Source organism: Bos indicus x Bos taurus, chromosome 15, assembly GCF_003369695.1.
Source record: "Bos indicus x Bos taurus breed Angus x Brahman F1 hybrid chromosome 15, Bos_hybrid_MaternalHap_v2.0, whole genome shotgun sequence".
Lineage (NCBI taxonomy): Eukaryota > Metazoa > Chordata > Mammalia > Artiodactyla > Bovidae > Bos > Bos indicus x Bos taurus.
In genome coordinates, this window is record NC_040090.1 from 46,085,556 (window position 1) to 46,112,763 (window position 27,208).

Genomic DNA, 27,208 nt, shown 5'->3' on the forward strand with positions numbered 1-27,208 from the left:
GTCAATAGACAATTTAAAGTGGCAAAAACAGCCTCCCTCCTTTTTAAAATTTCTAATTTTCATGGTCTTCCACTTTACTGCGGAATGTGGGGATAGTTTACTTTCTTTAGAGCCTCAGCCAAAACTGAAACAGAAAGAATCCCATTTTAACATCGTGCTACACACATTAACAATAGTGTTTATTTACTTACAGTTTGTCTCCATCTATTAAATCAAGCCTGCAGAGGACAGGAACTGTGTTATATTTCAATAAAGTTTAGAATTCATGGATGAATAAGAGTACTTTAGCAGTAGTGTGTTAGTGGCTCAGTCACATCTGACTCCTTGTGACCTCATGGACTTAGCCCACCATGCTCCTCTGTCCATGGAATTCTCCAGGCAAGAATACTGGAGTGGGTAGCCATTCCCTTCTCCAGGGGATCTTTCTGACCCAGGGTTCAAACCCAGGTCTCCCACACTGCAGGTGGATTCTTTACCGTCTGAGCCACCAGGAAAGCAGTAATAATAATTTCAAATCTATTGCATATATTCCTTATCTATGCATATATCTCTTGCATATATTGCATAAGTTCAAAGATTGAAGTCCCAAACTCTGTTTCTAGTACTCTTCTAGCAGAAATCTTTGCATTTGCAAATATTAATAGCAAAATGACAGAATTGCTTGCACTTTAATGTCACCATGCTAGATATTCTCTGCTGCCCCTACCCTTTATGGGTTACTTCCCCAAGTTTTATTCCCTTCTGGCTTCTGGTTGAGCTCAGCTGATGGAGTGAGTGAGTGAGTGAAGTAAGTGAAAATTGCTCAGTCGTGTCTGACTCTTTGCAACGCCATGGTCTATACAGTCCATGGAATTCTCCAGGCCAGAGTACTGGAGTGAGTAGTCTTTCTCTTCTCCAGGGGATCTTCCCAACCCAGGGATCGAACCGGGTCTTACATTGCAGGCAGATTCTTGACCAACCGAGCTATGAGGGAAGCTGATGGAGAGCACTAGCAAAAGATCAGAAGGCAGTAGGAGAGAGGCCAGTGTATTTATTACCCTTTCTCCTTCCACATTGGCCACAGGTTGGCAGTGGTACTGCGTCATCTCTTGCTGTTTTCTTGCTCACGTTCTGATTATATTCTCTTCAGTTGCCCTTTTCAAGTGTGTCATCTTGTTTCTTGCTGGAACCTGACAGATAGAATAATATTTTTGGTTTTTACAGGGTGCAGGAGGTATACAACACTTTTTTTAATGTGAGAAAAAAATCTGTTGTTTTTTCTTGACATTTAGTTTTTACTATACTTCTAGGCACATTAATACTGGTGACTCTGAAATAGCTGGAAAATAGAACCTAAAATTGTGACATATACCCTTTCCTGTTTGCTCCCTACTCAAAAGTACAGGGGAAAAACTCAGCTTACAGTTGGTTTTACACTTTTCCAATAATAAGAGGAATAAACATTTATTTTTTCAAATGCAAACAGTATGAGAGATAACCCCATTTAATCCACGAGGTAGAGAAAATTACTATTAGAAATTTAGTCATTTTTTGCCCTATATAAATGTCTAAAAGAAGGGAGGGAAATTGTCCTGATGATACATTTTCCAATATTTATAATATGCATACAATGTCTCTGTATGCATATGCATGTTGTGGAGTATGACTCATTCCATAGAAAGAAATACTGCTTTTTTTTTTTTTAGGTCAACATGAGGCTAACTGAATTCTCGTCCTACCATGCTGGTGGGAAAGTCAACCTCCATTATTATTGAGCATTTCCTCTCCATCCAGGATTGTACAAGGGTCTTAATCATTGTGGAAATACCTGGAATTACCTCAAATTATTTGGTCATCCATCCACATTGATTTACTGCTGAGATTCCTTTTTGTGCCATCTTCCCTTCAGGTCTGTTGACTCCAATATTCTTTTTACCACCTTTAGAACTCAAGAGTCTGGAAACAAGTAAGTGAATTTGCCATCCACTGCGCCTGGGTGCAGTCTTCCTCTCTGAGGTTTTGTCACTCAACTTATAGGCTTCCATCTCCTAAATCTTGAGGAATCTGTCTTCCATGTCACCCTCAAAGGCATTTATTCCCCCCCCACCCCCCACCAACTTCTCATTTCAAAAGACAGAGTGAGCCTTTGTTGTCTCCATGCAGCTTTTGCTGTTTGCCTTACAGGAATCTGGGGTCTGGATAGCTGCCTGGATGTGGTCAAGAAGTAGGGGTTCGATCCTTGGTGGGGGACGTTCCACATGCCACACTGTGCTGCCAAAAAAAAGAAAAGAAGTAAGGAGATAGGAGAAAACATAGAATTAGTACCTCAACAAAATTAACTGCCACAGAAATTTGTATACAATTATATATGCTTATTTTTAATTTGCACATGACACCACAAACATTTCTTCATGTCACATGCTTTTAAATGTCTGTATAACCATAAGGTATTCCATCATATGAATGCATCATAATTTATTTAACCAACATTTGATAGACTTTTAGATGGCTCTCTCTGAAGGTAGCCTTCTCTGTATCTACTACAACTTTTTAATTTTTTTAAAAAATAGATGCTCAGAAGTTAAAGCTCTCTTCTGATAATAGCTAAAACTTGGAATATAGCAAATTGAAATTAAAAGATATAATTTAGAAGAATAACACTTTAGAATTCTGTCTAAAGTGTATAATACAATTTTCCTCCTCAGTGTGTGTGACCAAAAGAGAGGCCTGTACAAAAGCCATTGGCATACTTGAGTTATTTAGAACATTTTTTTTCCGGAAATTAAGCAATTGTTACAGAATGTCATCTGGACAGTTGAGTAACGATGAATGTTACATGTCCATAGGAAAGTTTCAACTTGGCTCATATTCAAATTTACTTTTGTTTAATTCTAAAAAATCCTGAAGTTTCCAATAATGGTTTTTAAACAGAGAAGTAATGTGCTTTTCTGGCCTATTCTTTCTGCAAAATACCCTTACTGATCAATTTTGTACCTGCTGGTTAAAAATCAGGATATACCCTGAGCCAAATCCTTAAATCCCGCTTAAAGGAGCTAAAAGTCATTGGAACCCCAAGAGACCAAAATGTTTTTTCTCTTGGTCCACAAGTGCTGCTCTGCTACAAGAGCTACTCGGGATGATCCGGACAGTGACCTTCAACTTGCAAAGCCACCAATGTACTCATAGAAAGGAATTACGGAAAGGACAAGTCCTAGAGTCAGATATTTCTTTTTCGTTCAATAGATATTTGTTGTTTACCTTACTATATGCCAAACATTGTTACTATGGTGCTAAGAATACCTCAGTAAACAAAACAGACAAACATCCCTGAGTTAGAATGTTAGGAGGTGAAATCAAAGAGGAAATGGGCTAGGGGCTACTGATATAGGGCCTGTAGGCTACGGTGAGGACTTTAACTCTCAGTGAGATAGAAAGCTACTAGAAGATTTTGAACACAGATATTTCAGGATTGACATTTTGAAAGAATTATCCCAACTTTTGTGTTGAAAACAGACTAGAGGGGGCCAAGCAGGTTAACAAGAACAAGGCTACTACAGTAATCTAAGCAAGCGATGACAATGGCTTGAACCAAAGTTGTAATGGTGAGATTGTAGGAAGCAGCTGGATTCAGGGTATATTCTGAAGACAGAGCCAACAGTGCTTTGCTAATGGACTGGCTGTGACATGTAAAAGAAAAAGAAGTTTCAAAATGGCTTACGTATTGGGCCTGAGTAAATGGAATAAAGAAGTTGCAATGAAATGCAACAAAGAAGGGACTTCCCTGGTGGTCCAGTGACTAATACTCTGCCCTCGAAATGCTGGGGGCCCCGGTTCCATCCCTGATCGGGGAACTAGATCCCACATGCCACAGCTAAAGAGTTAGCGTGCTACAACTAAAGATCCCATAGGCCGCAACTAAGACCTGGCACAGCCAAATAAATAAATAAGTAAATAAATACTTTAAAAAAATTCAACAAAGAATAGATAGGAGGAGTAGGTTTCGGGGAAAAGATGATGACTATAGTTTTGCATATTTCAAGTCTGGAATATCTACTAGACATTCTAATGGAGACATGAAATTGTTAGTTGGCACATGAGTTGGAGTTTAGTGGAGAGGTCCAGGCTGGAGATACAAAATTGTGAGTGATCATCGTAGAGAAGTATTCAGAGCCGTGACATTGAAGTGAGAGTGGATAGAAAAGAATTCCAAAAACTGAAGCCTGGAGCATTTCAATTTTTAAGGCAAACAGGTTTGTATTTAAGCCTAGCTACTTATAAGCTCTGAGACCTTCAGTGACTTATTTTACCTCTCTGAACCTTTGTTTTGTTGTTGTTGCTTAAAGCTACAAAATTGAGATAATATTGGTCAGTATCTTTTATGATTATTGTGATGACCAAGTGAATTTCTCATCCAAGTGAATTTCTCATCTAAAGTGTTTAGTACACTGCCTAGCACATGGTAAATACTCAGAAAATATTAGTGATGATTATTATTACTTTTTAAACCAGCATTGTCTTCTAAAATGTTGCTGACTACCTTAGTGATAATATGATCATATAATCAATATAGTGGCAATGCCTGCTATTTATCTGCATAAAAAGTGATAAATTGAAAGTATATAGTAAGCCACTCCATCCCCTCATATCTAATATCTTAAGTAAGATGTACTTTTAGCCATGAGTAAAGCTGAGTTTTTTCACCTTGTTTTTTAAGTCCTTTGAACTGTTTAATTTTGCTTCAATCTGATTTGAAAATTTTTAGGTATTTTTATTTAGCTGCTAAGATCTATGAAACACAATTATAGAGGCTCTCCTTGTAAGCTTTGGCATTCAGTATGACTGACTGCTCTAAAAATAAAAACATGGTTAGTGAAGTTTGAAATAAGGACGCTCTTCTTTAACACATTTGAATAATCATTTGATCTGGAAATTATTTCATCTTTCATTAAAAATGTCTTTTAATTCTCAAAATAAATAACCTCTTATTGCCCTAGCAAAATAAAATACATTCTGATCTTATTTTCATAGAAATCACCCTGAGATTGTTTGGAAAGCCACTTTCTATATTAAAAACAGGCATTTCTTCCTTTAATGGGCCAAAACTAGCAGTTTTTTAGTGTCAGAATGGCTTCAGAATTTCTTTTCCTTTGACCTATTGCTGAGGTGGCAAGGGTAACCATTGAGAAACAAAAGAATAGAGACATTTTAGGATGAAAAGTGTATTCTTATAAATAAGGCAAAATTTTTCACTAGTTGTATCTCTTTTTCTTTCCTCCCTACAAGAGAGAAAAAAAATCAATCCATAGTCTACCAGTAAGTAGGCTAATAATTTCTTAGATACTGGTCATAATAAAAGTAAATGCAAGTGTTAGTCACTGAGTCTGACTCTGCAACCCCCTGGCTCCTCTGTCCATGGAATTCTCCAGCAAGAATACTAGAGTGGGTAGCCATTCCCTTTCCAGGGGATCTTCCTGACCCAGGGATCGAGCCCAGACCTCCCTCATTGCAGGCAGATTCCTTACCATCTGAGCCACCAGAGAAGCTCCAATAAAAGTAACGTACCCTTTAAAACCGATGTTTTCTAGAATTGAAGTCCAAAGTTATGTGTGCAATTCCCTTCTCTGCTGCTAGGTGGCAATTAATGCCTTGGAGAGAAAAAATCTCCACCCATCCCTTGCCCTCCCCCTCATCTTTCCCCACCCAGAAAGATACGTGCATTTTCTTTCCCTTAAGGTAAGAATTTTCTTAAGGATAATTTTCTCTTTCCTGCTTTGTTTTGTCCGAGTGAATTTACATTCACCTTTTCCTTTAATTGTTAAGAATATCACAGACAAAGCCAACATAGTCTGCCATAGCTCGAGAAGGATAGATCATATCTCTTAAAGAGGGTGGTTTCCAAACAGAGTGTATGTTCATGAGTGATATAGAGTAGGAAGTTGTTATAATTTCCCTGCAGAGGTTTGTTTTTCTCAATTTTAGTAAAGAAAAATTTCCTGTGAAAGGAATTACAACTGGACCACACTACCATTATGCCAAATGTTGTATAGTTAAATATAAAACAAAAATAAAATAATTTTTTTATTTCAATGTGGTGAGATTGCTTTTTTCAAGTGAACTACAGAACAAACAGTGAAAGAATTTTTCATAAGACTCACAGAGTGATATTATACAAAAAAATAATATTTTTTTTTAGATAACCTGCCCCGATTTATCTGTTCTTAGCGAAATTATTTAAAGACTACACGTAGTTTCTATTTGTAAGTCGACTGAATCTCGTCTACATCCTTTTTAAAAAGTTATTATCCAGAGACGTTGTGTTTCATGACCTTCTTTACCAAGAGTATATGTAGTGGGTGTTGGTTTTATATAAAATTCAAAATATCAAATCCTTGTTCAAAGAAGACTCTCGGTTTAGGTCTTAAACCAGACAGACTCTCCCCAGGCTGAACTTAATGAAGCCGAACACCAAAAAGAAAAGCTGCCCCTGGCATTCTAGGCCTTCCCTGCATCCAGATGGCCTGTCTGTAGCCTGGCCAGAACCAAGCCCTTCCTGCTGCTGGCCTTGGATGACAGCCCCCAGCTGCACCAGCTTCCATACCCTATTAACTCTTCAGTGTCCAAGACGTTTAAGAAGAGTTGGGACCTCCACTGTGATTTGGACTGAAAGGGTAAATCAAGTTTTAAGCTTGAAGTTTACTTTATAAAATTTTTATCCACATCCCCTCCTCCCTCCCCTCCCATAGGCTCCTGCCCACAGTAGCTCAGTCAGCCAATTGGCATCAGAGGAGCACCGTTTGGAAGGGAGTGTGTGTGGGCAGCCTGCAGGTGAGGTCAGGGCTGCCAAAGCAGACCATGCGGTTTGTCCTGTGCCCACACCCAATACCTGACTTGTGCCTCTCCAGAGCATGAGTAGACACACAGCAGTCCTGCTGTTCAAGGTGTGGGTAATTTTGAAAAGTATTTTTTGTTAAATAACTTGTTCACAAGACTTAAGTTCAGCAAACAAGAGTGCATAAATGGAAGATATACCATGACCATGAATGGATTTAAGAGAAGTTCTCTGAAGCAGTTGTGCCAGAAAAACAAACCTACTCTGTGTTTTAAAAGTATCCTTGGAAGTCTTACTAGTGGCAGCAATTGTTCTCGTCTTGGGTTTTCAGAGGTTTGTTTATACGTGGGAATTTCACCAGGAGGTAATGCACAAAGCAAACGTTACACCTGAAGGCAGACTTTCCCTATGGTTTTGCTTTCCTGCACATAGAGACATGTTATTAACTGATTTGTAAGGGTGCTTCTCTGTTGGCAAGAATAGGTATTTTCTTATTTCCGAAAGCCTATATGAGTCTCCTTATTTTTGAATCTCATTTCTTGGTTCTATGCTCACTGTTATTTTTAATTATTATTATTATGCCTGTTGCCAAGCTATTCCACTTTCCACAGAGTTGATTAGAGACCTGAGAAATCCAGGCCAACATAAAGACCCAGTTTCCAGATGAGACTATGTGAAAAAAGGAAAAAAAGTAAAAAAGAACAGCAAAAGTCCGAAAAAGAGCTTAGAGCTGTAGAGGATAGAGATTAAAAACAGGAACTCACAGAAGGAAGAATGAAAGGATTAAAAAAAAAACATAGAGTACTGAGATGAAAATAAAGTATATAAAAGAGAGAATAAAAATAGATCTGATCTATCTGGTGCTTTGCAGTGTTTAGCCTGGAGTGCTGGGTGGCTCCTCTGAGCAACAGAACCTCTCTCAAGAGTTGACATGAAAGACCTCTCTGGCACTGGCTTTGCATTTGTGACTTTAGAACTGAAACCTTTCCCTTGACCCTCTCCATCTCCCCAGCTCTGTTCAGACCTTCATTCCCCTGGTTTCAACTATCCCACTTGCTTCTCTGCATTTGCCTGGCTCTCAAATGCACAAGATTGTGTTTGCAGGCCATGACCTTGTCTCTTTGCAACTAAGATGATGAAAATAAGGACTCGCCATCCAGCTATGTTGTCTCAGGCCAGTTTGGGCAATTCCTCCCCATTGGATCGAGCCCTCAGGACTCTTCTTTCTGTGAAAAATGTAGTGAGCTAGACAAGCATTTAGGAGAGATTTGTCCCCAGTGGGGATAGGATATCATTACTCAGAAAATAGGCTGAGGTCATCTAAATGCAGAAAGAACAAAAAGGTCCATCACTTCTGAACATAAATGTCTAATGACTGATACTGATAACTGACAGATTGCAACTGGATTTTCACAGAACAGTAAAATGCTACTTGAATGAGAAAGTATATGTGAGAAAAAAAAAACACATGGAGTTTAGAGATCAACTTTTTCTCTTAGTAAATCTGAATCAAACCCGGGTCTCCTGCATTGCAGACAGACGCTTTACCGTCTAAGCCACTAGGGGAGCCCACAGTAAATCTGAAGAAAAGTCCAATTAAAGGGGGGACATAGTTTAGAATAAGTCATCTGATGTTAGTTTAATGCTCTTTTTTTGAAATGTGCATTTTGTTCCTGAGAAAACAATTTTACTTCCCTTTTCATTTTGAGGAGAGGGGCAAAAACTTGGGAGCGTCATTCCTGTGTTCTAGTGCCAAAAGAAAATGGTTGGCATGAGAAATGTTATGAATTTATGAAAAACAATAGTTTTTCCCCTAATTAGAATGCTGTGTTTTTCACTATTTTCCCCCATCACCATGAGAGTACATGTACAAAAAAATGGCATCTTTGCATACAACCCTTTGACCAGATTTCATAATTTTTGTTCTATGCTAATAAGCAGTCTTTACTAGTTTCAGTCTTTACAAATAAGTCTGTAAGTTTCTGAGGCAGCGAATATCAGTAGGGTCTTCTCTGTCCTCTGTCTCTTGACCCCCAGCTGAAACCCTCTATTCACCTAAAAAGGTGAAGCTAGACCCTATTCTACAGAGCATTTTTTCCTTATGGTGCCACATAAAACCGTGGGGACTCCACTCTGGCCGAAGAGACCGAGACTGGCTGCCGACCAGTTCAGCTGGCTTGAGAGACGCCAGCTTCCTTGTCCTCTCACAGACAGTCCCTTCTGTGCTGACCTTTGACTAATTGGCAGGGCTCTGGAGCTCTGACCCTACTTCCTCTCTGGCCACACTCTTCTTCCCCACATTGTTGGTCCTTCTTGGAAGCGGGAAGAGCCTGAGGAAAAGGTGCTGGGGAGAGGGAAAGTGTAAGTCCTGACATTCAAGCTCCTAAGGATATTTTCCCCATCCTTGATAAATGTTACTGTTCATTTAAATGGATGTCAACAAAAGATTTGCAAATTAGTGGAAACATAGAGAATTTAGTGTGCTCTATGCATTGGGGTCGGAGAAGGTGATGGCACCCCACTCCAGTACTCTTGCCTGGAAAATCCCATGGATGGAGGAGCCTGGTGGGCTGCAGTCCATGGGGTCGCTAAGAGTCGGACATGACTGAGCGATTTCACTTTCACTTTTCACTGTCATGCATTGGAGAAGGAAATGGAAACCCACTCCAGTGTTCTTGCCTGGAGAATCCCAGGGACGGGGGAGCCTGGTCGGCTGCCGTCTATGGGGTCACACAGAGTCGGACACGACTGAAGCGACTTAGCAGCAGCAGCAGCATGCATTGGGGTAGGTAACATACAAATCTCAGGAGACTATGCTAGTTGTTCTGCAAATGTCCTATAATCTTTTTAAAATTCCATATTTAATGGATTTTTAAAAACATTTTCTTACTTTTTGTAATTATTATGATCTGTAGTTCCATTGCGTGGACATAGATTCCAGGAAAAACTGCAATGCGTATAGACAATGATCAAAGAGCTTAAAAAACTGATGTTAAAGCTTTAAAAAATTCCAATAATTTATCTCATAATCAATTAATTAATTAACTAATTTTGAAAAAGCCCCAACCAATATATACTTAAGACCCTTCATACCATGTTTAAAACATTTTTTTTAAGGTAAGGAATATGGAAGAACGATTGTAAAACTGTAGAAGTCCCTTTACAATTGTGAAAGCAAAGATTTGAATGTATTTTCCTGATTTTCCTTTAATGACTTCAGTTATGGCATCTTATTTGCATGTATGGCATCTCTCCTGCTAACTTCCTAGAAAAAAACTTCCTCCCTCATTTGGTCGTGTTTGTGACCCTTTAATCTAGCCCCTTTACCTTCCGAAAGTTGGCATTCAACTGAAACCAGAGCAAAAAAAAAAAAAAAGAAAAAGCCTTTTCCCAGTTTGTTGGCAACTTGTTGAAGGCAATTGACTGCTTTTCAATAGAAAACATTTCCTTCCCCTATTGTGTCACCTCTACCCCTTAAAACACTTTCCAGAGCTCTGACTGAGCCCTCCCTGGATTGCCAGACAATGGCTTCCTTTTAAATAAACTTAGAAGCAGCTGGTGTCATATACAGGTATTTTCTTGAGAAAAGAATCATTGATCTCCATAAGGTGTACATAGTTAAGAGCACCACAGAACTGAAAGGGACTTCCCAATTCAACCCCATCCATGAGTTTTACAGGGGAAGAAACTGAGACCCAGAGAAACAAGGGTATAGTCCATTTTAGAGCAAAGATGCCTCCCTTTTTCTGTGCTATGGACCACCTTGTCAGTCTGGTGAAGCCTGTGATTCCCTTTCAGAATCTTTTTAAGCATGTCAAATAATGTACATGAAGTTGGACCCCCTTTCTTAAATCATGTAGAAAAATTAATTCAAAATGGATCAAAAACATAAACATAAGAGCTAAAACAATGCAATTCTAAGAAGAAAACATAAAATTAAACCTTATGAATGTAGATTGGGCAACGGTTTCTTTAGTCTTTTTCAGTTCAGTTCAGTTCAGTCACTCAGTCGTGTCCAACTCTTTGCAACCCCATGAATCACAGCACGCCAGGCCTCCCTGTCCATCACCAACTCCTGGAGTTCGCCCAAACTCATGTGCATAGAGTTGGTGATGCCATCCAGCCATCTCATCCTCTGTCATCCCCTTCTCCTCCTGCCCCCAATCCCTCCCAGCAATCAGGGTCTTTGCCAATGAGTCAACTCTTCCCATGAGGTGGCCAAAGTATTGGAGTTTCAGTCTCAGCATCAGTCCTCCCAATGAACACCCAGGACTGATTTCCTTTAGGATGGCCTGGTTGGATCTCCTTGCAGTCCAAGGGACTAGCAGTTTTATTGAAATTTAATTCCCATGCCATTTTGTTTTTGTATTTGTTAGTTGCTCAATGTGTCTGCTGACTCTTTACAACCCCATGGATTGTAGCCTCTCAGGCTCCTCTGTCCATGGGATTTTCCAGGCAAGAATACTGGAGTGGGTTGCCATTTCCCCCAGCAGAGGATCTTCCTGACCCAAGGACAGAATGTGGGTCTCCTGCATGGCAGGCGGATTCTTTACCATCTGAGCTACCAGGGAAGCCCATAAAATTTGTCTATTTAAGATATGCACAGGTTTGGCATATTTACAGAACTATACAACCATCACTGTAATCTAATTTTGGAACATAACGTTTCATTTTTTAAACAATAAGGAGGATTTATTGGTTCATGTACAGAGACTATCAAATAATGACACAAAGGTCTAGATTTTTCTAAGTCTGTCTATTCTTTTATTCTCTCATTTTTCTTTTTTTTTCTCTTAAGAAAAATTAGATCTAATAAGGGACTTATAGCCAGAATATATAAAGAACTCTGGCAGCTCAATAATTAAAGACAATCCAATTAAAGAATGGGTAAAAGATATAAATGGGCATTTATCCAAAGAAGACATACTATGACTCATGGCCTGTTAACCATGTGAAAAAGTGCTCAGCGTCATTAACTATTAGGGAAATTCAAAACAAAACCACTTCACACCCCTTAGGATAGCTGTAATCAAAAAGCATGCAATAATGAGTTGGAGAGGATATTGTGAAATTGGAACCCTCAAACACTGCTAATGATGAGCTAGAATGGTGCAACCACATTGGAAAACAGTTTGGCAATTCTTCAAAAGGCTGAACATGTGACCAAGCAATTTCACTCCTAGGTATAAACCTGGGCTTTCCAGGTGGCTCAAGTGGTAAAGAATCTGCCTGTCAGTGCAGGCATGGGTTCAGGAAGATCCCCTGGAAGAGGAAATGGCAACATACTCTAGTATTCTTGCCTGGAAAATCCCACAGACAGAGGAGCCTGGTGGGCTACAGTCTATGGGGTCTCAAGGAATTGAACACAACTTAGTGACTGAGAACACAGGTATAAACCCATTAAAAATGAAAACACAGCATATAATCTACACAAACATTTGTGAATGCTCATAGCATTTCAGCTATTATTCATGCTGATTGAAAAGTAGAAACAACCTAAATGTCCATCAATATGAATAAACATAATATGGTATAGCCATGCAGTGAAATATTAGATGGCAATAAAAAGGAATTGGAGTCCTGATACATGATACAACTTAGGTGAACCTTAGAAACATGCTAAGTAAAAGAAAACAGTGACAAAGGACTCATATTGCATGATTCCATTTATATGAAAGGTCCAGAATAGAGAAATTTATAAAGACAAAGTATATTGGTGGTTGCGAGGGCTGGGGAACAGAGAGGAAAAGAGTAGGTGGTGACTGCTACTGAGTATGAGTTTCTTCTTGTGGTGAAACTATTCTAAACTTAGATTATAGTGATGGCTGCATAAGTCTGTGATTATATTAAAGCCTTTGAATTGTACATGCACTTTAAATGGGTGAATTTTATGTTATATAATTTTTATCTCAACAAAGATGTCTAAAAAAATAAAATACAGTGATTTCCTTGGTGGTACAGTGGATAAGAACCTGCCAGTAAGGGACACAGGTTCAATCCTTAGTATGGGAAGATTCTACATGCCAGGGAGCCACCAAGCCCATGTACCACAACTAAGCTGAAGCCCATTTGCCTAGAGCCTGTGCTGCACAGCAAGAGAAATCCCCGCTAGCCAGAACTAGAGAAAAGCCTGTGCACAGCAATGAAGACCAGTACAGCCCCCTGCCTATATAAAAGGAGAGAGAGATGATAGAGAAAGCAAGTATTTTTAAAAATAAATAATATATGTAAGAATCCAAAGGAAGCCAATTCTTTCAAAATACAGTTATCAGAATATTAAAAATAAATAGCTGATATGGTAGCAATATATGTGCTTCTTTGTTAACATGCTAAATTACAAGATGTTTAACAGCAAGTCTGTTCAGTCAGTCAGTCGGTTCAGTGCCTCAGTCATGTCCGACTCTTTGCGACCCCATGGACTGCAGCACGCAGGCTTCCTGGTCCATCACCAACTCCTGGAGTTTACTCAAACTCATATCCATTGAATCAGTGATGCCATCCAACCATCTCATCCTCTGTCGTCCCCTTCTCCTCGCGCCTTCAATCTTTCCCAGCATCAGGGTCTTTTCAAATGTGTCAGTTCTTCCCATCAGGTGGCCCAAGTATTGGAGTTTCAGCTTCACCATCAGTCCTTCCAGTGAATATTCAGGACTGATTTCCTTTAGGATGGACTGGTTGGATCTCCTTGCAGTCCAAGGGACTCTCAAGAGTCTTCTCCAACACCACAGCTCAAAAGCATCAATTCTTCTGCACTTAGCTTTCTTTATAGTCCAACTCTCACATCCATACATGACTACTGGAAAAACCATAGCCTTAACTAGACGGACCTTTGTTGATGAAGTAATGTCTCTGCTTTTTAATATGCTGTCTAGGTTGGTCATAACTTTTCTTCCAAGGAGCAAGCGTCTTTTAATTTCATGGCTGCAGTCACCATCTGCAGTGATTTTGGAGCCCCCAAAAATAAAGTCTGTCACTGTTTCCATACTTTCCCCATTTATTTGCCATGAAGTGATGGGACTGGATGCCAGATCTTAGTTTTCTGAATGTTGAACTTTAAGCCAACTTTTTCACTCTCCTCTTTCACTTTCGTCAAAGGCTCTTTAGTTCTTCTTTACTCTCTGCCACAAGGGTGGTGTCATCTGCATATCTCAGGTTATTGCTATTTCTCCTTCAATCTTGATTCCAGCTTGTGCTTCATCCAGCCTGGCATTTTGTGTGATGTACTCTGCATATAAGTTAAATTAGCAGGGTGACAGTATACAGCTTGACACACTCCTTCCCCGATTTGGAACTAGTCTGTTGTTCCATGTCCAGTTCTAACTGTTGCTTCTTGACCTGTATACAGATTTCTCAAGAGGTAGGTCAGGTGGTCTGGTATTCACATCTCTTTCAGAATTTTCCAGTTTGTTGTGATCCACACAGTCAAAGGCTTTGGCATAGTCAATAAAGCAGAAGTAGATGCTTTTCTGGAACTCTCTTGCTTTTTTGATGATCCAACAGATGTTGGCAATTTGATCTCTGGTTCCTCTGCCTTTCTAAAACCAGCTTGAACATCTGGAATTTCACAGTTCACATATTGTTGAAGTCTGGCTTGGAGAATTTTGAGCATTACTTTACTAAAGTGTGAGATGAATGCAATTGTGCGATAGTTTGATTCTTTGGCATTGCCCTTCTTTGGGATTGAATGAAAACTGACCTTTTCCAGTCCTGTGGCCACTGCTGAGTTTTCCAGATTTGCTGGCATATTGAGTGAAGCACTTTCACAGCATCATCCTTTAGGATTTGAAATAGCTCAACTGGAATTCCATCATCTCCACTAGCTTTGTTCATAGTGATGCTTCCTAAGGTCCACTTGACTTCACATTCCAGGATGTCTGGCTCTAGGTGAGTGATCACACCACTGTGGTTATCCAGGTCATGAAGGTCTTTTTTGTATAGTTCTTCTGTGTATTCTTGCCACCTCTTCTTAATATCTTCTGCTTCTGTTAGATCCATACCATTTCTGTCCTTTATTGTGCCCATCTTTGCATGAAATGTTCCCTTGGTATCTCTAATTTTCTTGAAGAGATCTCTAGTCTTTCCAATTCTATTGTTTCCCTCTATTTCTTTGCACTGATCACTGAGGAACAGCAAATCTATTCAGTACCATAATTTTGATGTAGTGATGAATAGATATGGTAGGTTCAGATATCTGCAACAAATGTGAAAGCAGTAAGAAATGTCTGACTTCTCTTGGCAAAAATCCTTAAGTACTGCTAATACTCTGTGGTTTCTTGTCTACATTAATAATCAAAGGACTATGTGGCAAATTTAAGCCTACAAATGGTAGGATATGAATGGTAGGCAGAATTGGGAGAACTCTTGAAGGAAATGGTGAATTTCAATTAGACATCAATGAAAATAATGATGTAATTTTTTCCCCTTTAAAATTCACAGACACTCTGAATTCTGTCTATGGATGGAATGGACCTCCTGGGGATCCATCAAAAGAATTAGTGAGAAAACTGGTTTAAAATCTGTTTCTCCTGACTTAGCCCAGTTCTCTGTCTAATGCTACAATCCCCCACCCCCTTAATGAAGAGGATTAAGTAGAAAAGAATGAGTTTTACTTAAATTGCTGCTGCTGCTGCTAAGTCGCTGCAGTCGTGTCTGACTCTCTGCGACCCCATAGATGGCAGCCTACCCAGCTCCCCGATCCCTGGGATTCTCCAGGCAAGAACACTGGAGTGGGTTGCCATTTCCTTCTCCAATGCATGAAAGTGAAAAGTGAAAGTGAAGTTGCTCAGTTGTGTCCGTCTCCTAGCGACCCCAGGGACTGCAGCCTACCAGGCTCCTCCATCTATGGGATTTTCCAGGCAAGAGTACTGGAGTGGGGTGCCATTGCCTTCTCCGACTTAAATTGCTAGAGTGAGTCAATTCTAAAAAGAGAGGGACCCAATTGTTGCTTGCATGGGAGTTTCTAAAGAGTAAAAAGGATTTTAACTATAACCCTTCCCTACCCATTTCATTCCTGCCCCACTCACACAACCACCACCACTGTCCATACAACTTATATACACTACTGCTACCAAATGATATTGTAATTATTATATTTCAATAGAAGACATTGATTTAGAAAACTAATTGTTGTTTAGTGGAGTTTGACGTTTTCTCAGAGGGAATATTTTTAAGAGTTTGGTTTTAAAAACCTAGCGAGGCAGAAAAGCTGCCAGCAGAGATTGAATTTGCTGGAAGTAGAGTGAGGTAACTAAGCTAAAATCACTAATTTTATATTTTAAAGAAATTTAGCCACTTTTTAATTTAGAGGGATGCTTACCAGGACATGCCATCTTAAGAGATAGCTGCTGGTGAACATGTGGTTGCTAAGAGGTAGAATGCAGGAAAACAAAGACAAGTTGTTTGTCCTCATTCTATTCAAACAACAATAAATATCAGATGATTACACACAGATCAAGTAAATAATTTTTTAAAATAGGAATGTGACATGCCTGCTATTATTTGAAACCGGGGACAAGGAGGTTTTTGGGCCCTCTTCTTAACTGCATCTTCCTTCCAGAGCACCTCCACCATGCAATATAGCACTGCCTGATAATAGTCATAGAACCTAGACCATGGTTTGGGATTGGGCATTAAGACTGATGGTCACTTGAGTACTGGAACTTATTAAAAAGTTAGACAAACCCTAATCATATCTTCTGAATTTTTTAAAAGGACATGTTTTGACTGTGGTGTTTTATAGTTTTGTTTTTTTTTTTTTCTGGCATCAATAATTCTCTGGGCAATATACTTTGTATACCAAAACACTAGAGTCAGAGGAACAGAATATCTAAAACTGACACCATCTGGAAAACCCAGGTTGAATGGCCACCAGATCAAGTGAATCGTAAGTGCAGTAAAAATGGATAGGGATTGGGGAAGGTCCAGAACAAGATCACTGGTCAGGATTCCATGACTTTCCATAGCAAAGTCATGTGGTTTGAACCAGCAGTCAAGGTCCATAGACTCAGATTCTCATCCAGAACAAGAATCAGGGCAAGCTGCCAGTCAGAAACCATAGAAGAGAAGCAACCCGATGAGCTCAAAGACTCGGGGGAGTAAAGGTAGGTAGCCAAATACTCAGGGTAATGGTCCATTAAGCGGAGCTCTCCAGGGACTGATAGAGAGGGACAAGTAGGTAAGACAGACAACTTGAGACTTGGTAACAGAATAGCTCCTGCCTCAGGTCTAAAGATATGCTGATTCTGATTGAGACAGAACTTAGTTCCTACAAGGAAGGCTAGCCTGAACCTACAACTGGCAGGTGTGGGGAGATGGGGCAGAGGTTGGGGAGTAAGGAAAGGGAGGTGGAGTATCGGCTGCTTTTGGTGAATCCTAACATCACTATACATCACTATACGGAGAAGGCAATGGCACCCCACTCCAGTACTGTTGCCCGGAAAATCCCATGGGTGGAGGAGCCTGGTAGGCTGCAGTCCATGGGGTCGCTAAGAGTCGGACACGACTGAGCGACTTCACTTTCACTTTTCACTTTCATTCATTGGAGAAGGAAATGGCAACCCACTCCAGTGTTCTTGCCTGGAGAATCCCAGGGACGGCAGAGCCTGGTGGGCTGACATCTATGGGGTCACACAGAGTCGGACACGACTGAAGTGACTTAGCAGCAGCAACATCACTATATGTATACATGGTTATTTATAGATATAAATAGCAACAACCATAATTATAGCTGATATAGAGCACTTAAGTGTTACTGTTAATAGCACTTGACATATGTTAATTTACTTAACCTTTATAACATGCCTACTTTCAGGTTGTGATTTAACCAGCATACACTCTAAAGACATTAATTAATGCAGCTTAAGACACTAATAAGGGCTGCCCCCTAGTTGGCTCAGTGGTAAAGAATCTACATGCAATGCAGGAGAGGAAGCGTTTGATCCCTGGGTCTGGAAGATCCCCTGGAGAAGGAAATGTCAACTCCAGTATTCTTGCTTGGGGAATCCCATGGACAGAGGAGCCTGGTGGGCTACAGTCCACGGTGTCTCGAGAGTCAGACATGACTTGGTGACTAAACCACCACCACCATCATGAGGGGACTCCTGCCAGGGCCTCAGAGTGGGTGGGCTCTTGTCTAACATTTGGAAATGAACTGTCTGAGGAGACACATCTGCTGACAAAGCAAAAGACTTTATTGGAAGGGACATCCAGGTAGGCAGAGACCAGCAGGGTAAGGGAACCCAGGAGAACTGCACTGCCGGGCGGCTCAGTCTCAGGTTTTCCAGTAATGCGGTTAGCTTTCTGGGCTGTCTCTGGTCAGTCATCTTGCCCATGGCCATATATGGTCCAATTCAAGGTCCTTCCTCAGTCAAGATGGTTTCCAGGGCAAGGTTTCTAAGAGGCTGGCCGGACATATCATGGGCTGGTCTCTTCTCCCTCCTTTTGGACTCTCTGTAATTCTCCTGGTTAGTTTCTGGCAGCAGCACTGTGTTCCTTATCAGGATCCCCTCATACTAGCTGTTATTATCATGCCTGGCTAAGGCAGGTAATTTTGGTCAGTGGTTCCCTATTATTATGTTCTTTATGAAAAAGAGAAAACAGACACAGAAAGTTAAGTGATTTGTCCAAGTTCCAGTAACCAGTGAGCGGTAAAAGTGGGATTGCCCTGGATTCAGTCTTCCTTACTACTCCATAGCCCTGTTAGTTGTGTGTGTAGATGTATATGTGTTTGTGTGGTGTATACATACTTATCCACACAAGTGTGTATATTTACATATCTATGTGTATATTTACATGTGTACACACACAGGCACACACACATATAGATACAGTGGTATGCTGGAAGCAAATGTTCACATCTCTTCCCAACTCCACATTCAATATCATCATATTGGTAGCTTGAAATTGGCCATGGTGGGAGTATTTTCAGCAAGAAAATTGGCAAAGGCAATAAACCAGGTCTTATTTGAAGGGCTGACTTACCCCCGCACCACTGGGTATACGTATCATATAGATACACACATTATCTTATGGATAGGCATATATAACATGAGTAACCAAAAACATAAACAAATGCCTATTATAAGCCACAAATATGTTAAAAATACTCAAATATCAAATGAAGTATAAAAATACTAAGTTAGAGACTGTAATAACTTATGTTGAACTATTTCCCCTCACACAGCCTATATTGGTTAAGAGATCAAATATAATGTTTTCTTTAGAAGATACTTGCTAAAAAAAAAAAAAAAAGAAGATATTTGCTACACAATGTTAAATTTTAGTATACCAAAAATGTTTCGGTATTACTCTGTGATAGGTCCCTATCAGTCCTAGATCTACTATGTTGCTAAAAGAAAAATACTGATTATAAAAAACCCCAATGTTGATGTTTGTGGTTGCTGTTTTTCAGTTAGACTCATCACAGAATTAGTAGTGGAAAAGATATAATGTCTATGGCTTTCATTGAAATGTACCTATGGGTTGCTGTGAATTTTAATATGAAATTCATTGCCTGGGATCTGCACAACTTTTGTTTAACTGAATAAAATCCTCCAAATGGGGATCAACTTCCGTTGTTCAGTATTTATTATTTCATCCACAGTGAAACAGGAACTGTAAGCATTGGGATAAGCGGACTGAAAGGCTTCTAAATCTCACTGGAGCTTCTTAGAATGAGCCCCATTATGTGCAGTAATCTGATCTGATCATTTCCAGAAGTGAAAACTAAACCTAAAGAGGTGTTCTTGCCACTTCATACAACATGTAGGCAAGAGTAGGCAATAATCCGTGTCCTTTGATCCTTCCTGCCAAATGAGTGTGATGGAGTTGTGTAAGGCTGAAGGTCTGGCCATGAAGACAAGAACAGATTCTGTCCTCATGCAGGAGGATGGAGTCAGTAGGTGACAATAATACATGGGACTGGATCTTTTTTTTTTTTTGTCTTTGCAAAACTAAACATGTTAATTCTAAGCCTCACAGTCCTCTAATGCCTGGTATTCTGTCTTTAACAAATATGTGTCTTGGGTGAAATGGTCATCTGAACAGATTCTGAGCACAATCTTCACTTTTTATAATGCTGAGAGGCAGTGGAGACCATATGACCACCCTCTGGGGCTGTGACTGCATCTGTTCATCTTAAAGGACAGAGCTGAACACAGCTAGCTTATTATTATTATTTCAAGTTTACATAAATAAAAAAGGGTTGTTATGCATAAGCTGGAGGAAAGCAAAACTCAAAGTAAATATATTCATGTATTTCATAAACATTCATGTGCTACATAGTCAAGGAATCAAATAAAAATAAAACAGCACAACTTGATAGAAACATTATGCTAAGTTTATTTCCAAACCAGTTGAGGTGAATTTTTTGTTAATTTCATTTTCTCATACACTGCTTTGGAATCCTAAAATTATACTGGAATTACTCCAGAAGTCTTAAGATACTAAAGCATATGCATTTATCTTGATAGATAAAGATATTACAAAATTATTCATGAGGCTAGTGTTTTCTCTGACTTTCCCGAACATAATGAATTAAGACTGGGGAGAACATATTAGTAATGATGAATAACCTGCTTGTACCATTTAAACAAAACTAGAGAAGAAAAAAAAGATTGAAAAGAGAAATAAGACAAGCAGAGGATACTAGAGAATACAAGGTAACCAAACAAAGTTTGAGGGAGCAAGTCAGTCTGAATTTTATTCTTGCTGCCATTGGTTATGTAATTTGTTAAACTTTTTATAGAAAAAAAATGACCTTGAAATCTAATTATTATTATTATATTTTCTTATTCTCTTTTAAAATAGTAACACTGTAATAATTCTTGATGTAAATATAGATATATAAGTGAGGAATTACCAAAAAGATTGCTTAAAAAAATTTTTTTTATTGGTGTATATTTGTATTACAGTGTTGTATTAGTCTGAAAAATTGCTTTTAAACATTTTGCAAATTCAGAGTACAGTACTTTCACTAGGATGTCCATTATTTCTCTGCAGAGTGGGAGGAAATGCCATGGACTTGCCTGTCTTTTCCTGTGTGCACGCTGTCGCTTCAGTTATGTCTGACTTTTTTCAACCCCATAGCCTGTAGCCCACCAAGCTCCTCTGTCCATGGGATTCTCCAGACGAGCATATTAGACTGAGTTAACACTTCTTCTTCCAGGGGATCTTCCCAACCTAGGGATCAAACTTGAGTCTCTTATGTCTCCTGCATTGGCAGGTGGGTTCTCTACCCCTACTGCCACCTGGGAAACCCAAACTAGATTACGATATGTTGAGGATTACATATCTCAACACAGCACACATACAATAATCCAGAAAGATATTATTACCCACCAAAACATAAATACTCAAGGAACTTTTAGAGTGAGACCACTCTATACAGAACAGTGTACACTCAACCCTAAAAATCTGATTTTGGTGACATTATTATTGGATCATTTGCATCCAGCAAATCTCACCCATCAACAAGCATGCTGTGAGAAACAAATAACTATTCTTCAATAGTGGCAATGATTTTGTAATTTTAAATGTATAATTATTTTTACATTAAGATAATATCTTTGTTTAGATGCTTCTGATATTTCTCTTTTTTAAATTTCTTTTTCATCAAATACAATGTTAACTTTTTTTGCCACACCCAAAGCCTGTGAGTTCTTAATTCCCTGACAAGGTATTGAATCAGTGCCCCCTGTATTGGAAGTGCAGAGTCTTACACTGAACTTCCAGGGAAGTTCTTAGATGCTTCTGATATTTAGAATTTCACATTGAAGGTCTTACTAGTTTTATATACACCACTATCGGGATGTGATGGGTTCAGTTCAGTTCAGTCGCTCAGTCATGTCCGACTCTTTTCCACCCCATGAATCACAGCACGCCAGGCCTCCCTGTCCATCACCAACTTCTGGAGTTCACCCAGACTCACGTCCATCGAGTCAGTGATGCCATCCAACCATCTCATCCTTTGTCGTCCCTTTCTCCTCCTGCCCCCAGTCCCTCCCAGCATTAGAGTATTTTCCAATGAGTCAACTCTTCGCATGGGGTGGCCAAAGTACTGGAGTTTCAGCTTTAGCATCATTCCTTCCAAAGAAATCCCAGGGCTGATCTCCTTCAGAATGGACTGGTTGGATCTCCTTGCAGTCCAAGGGACTCTCAAGAGTCTTCTCCAACACCACAGTTCAAAAGCATCAATTCTTCGGCACTCAGCCTTCTTCACAGTCCAACTCTCACATCCATACATGACCACAGGAAAAACCATAGCCTTGACTAGATGGATCTTTGTTGGCAAAGTCATGTCTCTGCTTTTGAATATGCTATCTAGGTTGGTCATAACTTTCCTTCCAAGGAGTCAACGTCTTTTAATTTCATGGCTGTAGTCAACATCTGCAGTGATTTTGGAGCCCCCAAAATTAAAGTCTGACACTGTTTCTACTGTTTCCCCATCTATTTCCCATGAAGTGATGGGACCAGATCCCCTGATCTTCGTTTTCTGAATGTTGAGCTTTAAGCCAACTTTTTCACTCTCCACTTTCACTTTCATCAAGAGGCTTTTGAGTTCCTCTTCACTTTCTGCCATAAGGGTGGTGTCATCTGCATATCTGAGGTTATTGAGATTTCTCCCGGCAATCTTGATTCCAGCTTGTGCTTCTTCCAGTCCAGTGTTTCTCATGATGTACTCTGCATATAAGTTAAATAAGCAGGGTGACAATATACAGCCTTGACGTACTCCTTTTCCTATTTGGAACCAGTCTGTTGTTCCATGTCCAGTTCTAACTGTTGCTTCCTGACCTGCATACAAATTTCTCAAGAGGCAGATCAGGTGGTCTGGTATTCCCATCTCTTTCAGAATTTTCCACAGTTGATTGTGATCCACACAGTCAAAGGCTTTGGCATAGTCAATAATGCAGAAATAGATGTTTTTCTGGAACTCTCTTGCTTTTTCCATGATCCAGCGGATGTTGGCAATTTGATCTCTGGTTCCTCTGCCTTTTCTAAAACCAGCTTGAACATCAGGAAGTTCATGGTTCACATATTGCTGAAGCCTGGATTGGAGAATTTTGAGCATTACTTTACTAGCGTGTGAGATGAATGCAATTATGCGGTAGTTTGAGCATTCTTTGGCATTGCCTTTCTTTGGGGTTGGAATGAAAACTGACCTTTTCCAGTCCTGTGGCCACTGCTGAGTTTTCCAAATTTGCTGGCATATTGAGTGAAGCACTTTCACAGCATCATCCTTTAGGATTTGAAACAGCTCAACTGGAATTCCATCACCTCCACTAGCTTTGTTCATAGTGATGCTTTCTAATGCCCACTTGACTTCACATTCCGGGATGTCTGGCTCTAGGTCAGTGATCACACCGTCGTGATTATCTGGGTCATGAAGATCTTTTTTGTACAGTTCTTCTGTGTATTCTTGCCATCTCTTCTTAATATCTTCTGCTTCTGTTAGGTCCATACCATTTCTGTCCTTTATCGAGCCCATCTTTGCATGAAATGTTCCCTTGGTATCTCTAATTTTCTTGAAGAGATCTCTAGTCTTTCCCATTCTGTTGTTTTCCTCTATTTCTTTGCATTGATGGCTGAAGAAGGCTTTCTTATCTCTTCTTGCTATTCTTTGGAACTCTGCATTCAGATGCTTATATCTTTCTTTTTCTCCTTTGCTTTTCATTTCTTTTTTTTTCACAGCTATTTGTAAGGCCTCCCCAGACAGCCATTTTGCTTTTTTTGCATTTCTTTTCCATGGGGATGGTCTTGATCCCTGTTTCTTGTACAATGTCACGAACCTCATTCCATAGTTCATCAGACACTGATGAACCTTCCTGTGATGGGTACAGGAAGGTTAATCCAAGAACAAAGAAATTTTATGACTCTTTGAGAATTCAAATTACCGTCTGAGGGTGGCTTAGACAGCAAAGAATCTGCCTGCAGTGCAGGAGACCCAGGTTCGATCCCTGGGTCAGGAAGATCCCCTGAAGAAGGGAACGGCAACCCACTCCAGTATTCTTGCCTGGAGAATCCCATGGACAGAGGAGCCTAGCAGGCTACAGTCCATGGGGTCACAAAGAGTCAGACACGACTGAGCAACCAATACTTTTTGAGAATTCAATTTAAAGCCCCTATGCAATTGATTGGTCTTCCCTGATAGCTCAGCTGGTAAAGAATCTACCTGTCATGCAGAAGACCCCGGTTCAATTCCTGGGTTGGGAAGATCCCCTGGAGAAGGGATAGGCTACCCTCTCTAGTATTCTTGGGCTTCCTTGGTGGCTTAGACAGTAAAAAATCTGCCTGTAATGTGAGACACCTGGGTTCCATCCCTGGATTGGCAAGATCCCTGGAGAAAGACATGTCAACCCTCTCCAATATTCTTGCCTGGAGAATCCCCATGGACAGAGGAGCCTGGTGGACTACAATTCATGGGGTCCCAAAGAGTCGACACGACTGAGCAACTAAGCACACACTTAAGTACAATTGATTGGAACAAATCCATGCAAAATCATCCAGGGGAGACATGTGTCATTCACCAGGAGGACTGACTTGTTATTTTATGGAAGAGGTTGTGGAAGCATAGAGAAAGGACAGTCTCTAGGACAAATGGGGGTGGTGTTCATGCAAGTGCTCTCCTGGGAGAGAAGGTCCCAGCCAAATGCCTCTGATTATTGCAGTTCTACTGGCAAGAACATTCTCAAAGTGAACATGTATCCAGGGAATTATAGCCAATGAATTTCCAGTGTTTCCAGCTCCCTTAGCATGACCTGAGTATCCCTGTTGTAGGATTGCTACATCAGGCTAAGACAGGATGTCCCTTTTAAACATTGAATTATTCTAATACCTCTGGTTCTGCTTCCAGGTTCACCAAACAACAGTCTAATTAGAATCTTGAATGTCTGTTTTAAAGAAGGGAGAAAGGACTAGCCACATGGATGTGACCTGTTGTTGCGACATTCATTGTTCATTGCAAATTAATAAAGTGGCTTTTCTCGTTCAGTGTAGTTTTGGCAGAGTGATTTGCTAAAGTGTAAGTGTTATTTTGTCCTCCCTATATTTCCCCTCACATTTCAGAAAGTAGATTAATGTAACCACAATCACCAATGAAGATATAGAACTATTTTATCATCACAGAGATCCCTCATCTACTCCCTTTATTGTCATTCCTATGCTCCTCCCCTCCCACAATCCAAATTCCTAGAACCACTAATCTATCCTCCATCTCTATAATTTTATCATCTTTAGCATGCTATGTAGATGGAATCATACATTATGCAACCTTTTGAGATTGGCTTCTTTTTACTCAGTATAATTCTTTCAAGATCCATCCAGGTTGTTGCATGTATCGACAGTTTGTTTCTTCTTATTGCTGAGGAATATTCTATGATTTGGAGGTATTTATCTTAACTAGTCACCCACTGAAGGATATTTGGGTTGTTTCCAATTTTAGCCTATTACAAATAAACATACGGGAAACATTTCTGTGTATGTTTTTGTGTGGACTTAAATTCTCACTTCTCTGTATAAATGCCCAGGGGAGTGATTGCTGGGTCATGTGGTAAGTATATGTTTAGTTTTTCAAGAAATTGCCGAACTATTTTGCAGACTAGCTAAACCATTTAACTTTACTACCAGCGATATATAATAGAACAAGTTGTTCTGTCAGCATTTGGTTTTGTCACTATTTTCATTTTAGCCATTTTTATAGATATATGAAGATGTTTCATCGTGATTTTAGTTTTACATTTCCCTAGTGGCTAATTGGAGAAGGCGATGGCACCCCACTCCAGTACTCTTGCCTGGAAAATCCCATGAATGGAGGAGCCTGGTAGGCTGCCGTCCATGGGGTCGCTAAGAGTCAGACACGACTGAGCGACTTCACTTTCACTTTTCACTCTCATGCATTGAAAAAGGAAATGGCAACCCACTCCAGTGTTCTTGCCTGGAGAATCCCAGGGACTGGGGAGTCTGGTGGGCTGCCATCTATGGGGTCGCACAGAGTCGGACACGACTGAAGCGACTTAGCAGCAGCAGCAGTGGCTAATAATATTGAACACATTTTTATTTACTACCTATATATCACCTTTATAGAAATACCTCTTCTCTTTTGCCCTTTTTCTAATTGGATTGTTTTTTCTTACTATTGATTTTTGAGAGTTCTTTATAGTCCTTTGGAGAAGGAAATGGCAACACACTCTAGTATTCTTGCCTGGAAAATCCTAAGGATGGAGGAGCCTGGCAGGCTACAGTCCGTGTGGCCGCAGAGTCGGACACGACTGAGAGACTTCACTTCATGGTCCTTTGAAGATATTTGGTTTGCAATACTTTTGTAATGCTTTTTGGTTTGCAAACACATTTTCCCATTCTGTGTCTTGTCTTTTTATTCTCTTAGGAGGATGTGTTGCAGAGCAAAACATTTTAAAGTTTGATGAGTCCAACTTATCAAATTTTCTCTTATGGCTTATGCTTTCAGTGTCATGTCGAAGAGCTCTTCACCTAGTCCTAGGTTCCAAAAACTTTGTGCTTTGTTTTCATCTAATAGTATTGTAGTTTGACATTTTACATTTAAATCGATGATTCATTTTGAGTTATTTTTGGATAAGGTGAACTTCAGTTGAAGTTCATTTCTTTGCCTGTGAATGTCCAATGGCTCTAGTACCATTTGTTGAAAAGGCTATCTTTCCCCCATCAAGTTGTTTTGCAGCTTTGTTGAAGATCACTTGGCCTTGCTTATGTGAGTCTATTTCCCTGTACTACTCCAAAAGCTCTATCTGTCTCTTCACCGATACCACACTGCTTTTTTTTTTTACTATGGTGTTAACATGTAAGATCCATTAAATTTTTTCTCTCTGAATAATAGCTCTTTTTTTGTTTTTTTTTTTTTTTTGAGTGCTTATATATGCCAGGCATTGCTTTAAGTACTTCACAAGGATACACTTATTTAAACCTCACAAACTCCTAGGAGATGATTTATGCCCCATTTTATAGATGAGAAAACTGACAGAGTAGTTGAGTAACTTTTTTAAGAGATGCATTTGGAACCCAGGCCCACACACTAGCCAATGTGCTTTATTGTCTCTCTGAAGTGAACCAGTTTTTATCTCCTCACAGAGTTGATTTTACTGAACTTTGCATTGGCATTTTACCATGAAACCATGTTGAAAGATATGATAAGAAATAGCTCTATAAACCTATTGTATCTACTGTAGGCAAGTTATGAGGATGTGGTTCACTGCGTCACATGGTGTCCTCTTTAGGAGGACAGATGGGAAAACCGCCTCTCAGATCTCAGTACCAGGAATAGATATATTTCTCCTGACTAAGTGGTTTGTTTTTATCTCTTGGACATTGTGAAACTGTGTAAGTGATTACATTTCCCACTTTGTGCTGGCTGCTAAAAAGCTCAGAACCCAA

At 39.8% G+C, this 27,208-nt stretch overlaps 1 long non-coding RNA gene across 1 annotated transcript in view; it reads right to left on the minus strand.

Moving 5' to 3' along the window:
- Window positions 1-922: 922 nt before the first annotated feature.
- LOC113905700 overlaps window positions 923-27,208 on the minus strand; it is a 41,489-nt gene continuing 15,203 nt past the window's right edge. Inside the window, exons 4-5 of the long non-coding RNA XR_003514705.1 lie at window positions 1,818-2,250; window positions 923-1,169 (exon numbers count right to left, since the gene is read on the minus strand). This is a non-coding gene — a long non-coding RNA (uncharacterized LOC113905700). The remainder of the gene's footprint in view (window positions 1,170-1,817; window positions 2,251-27,208) is intronic.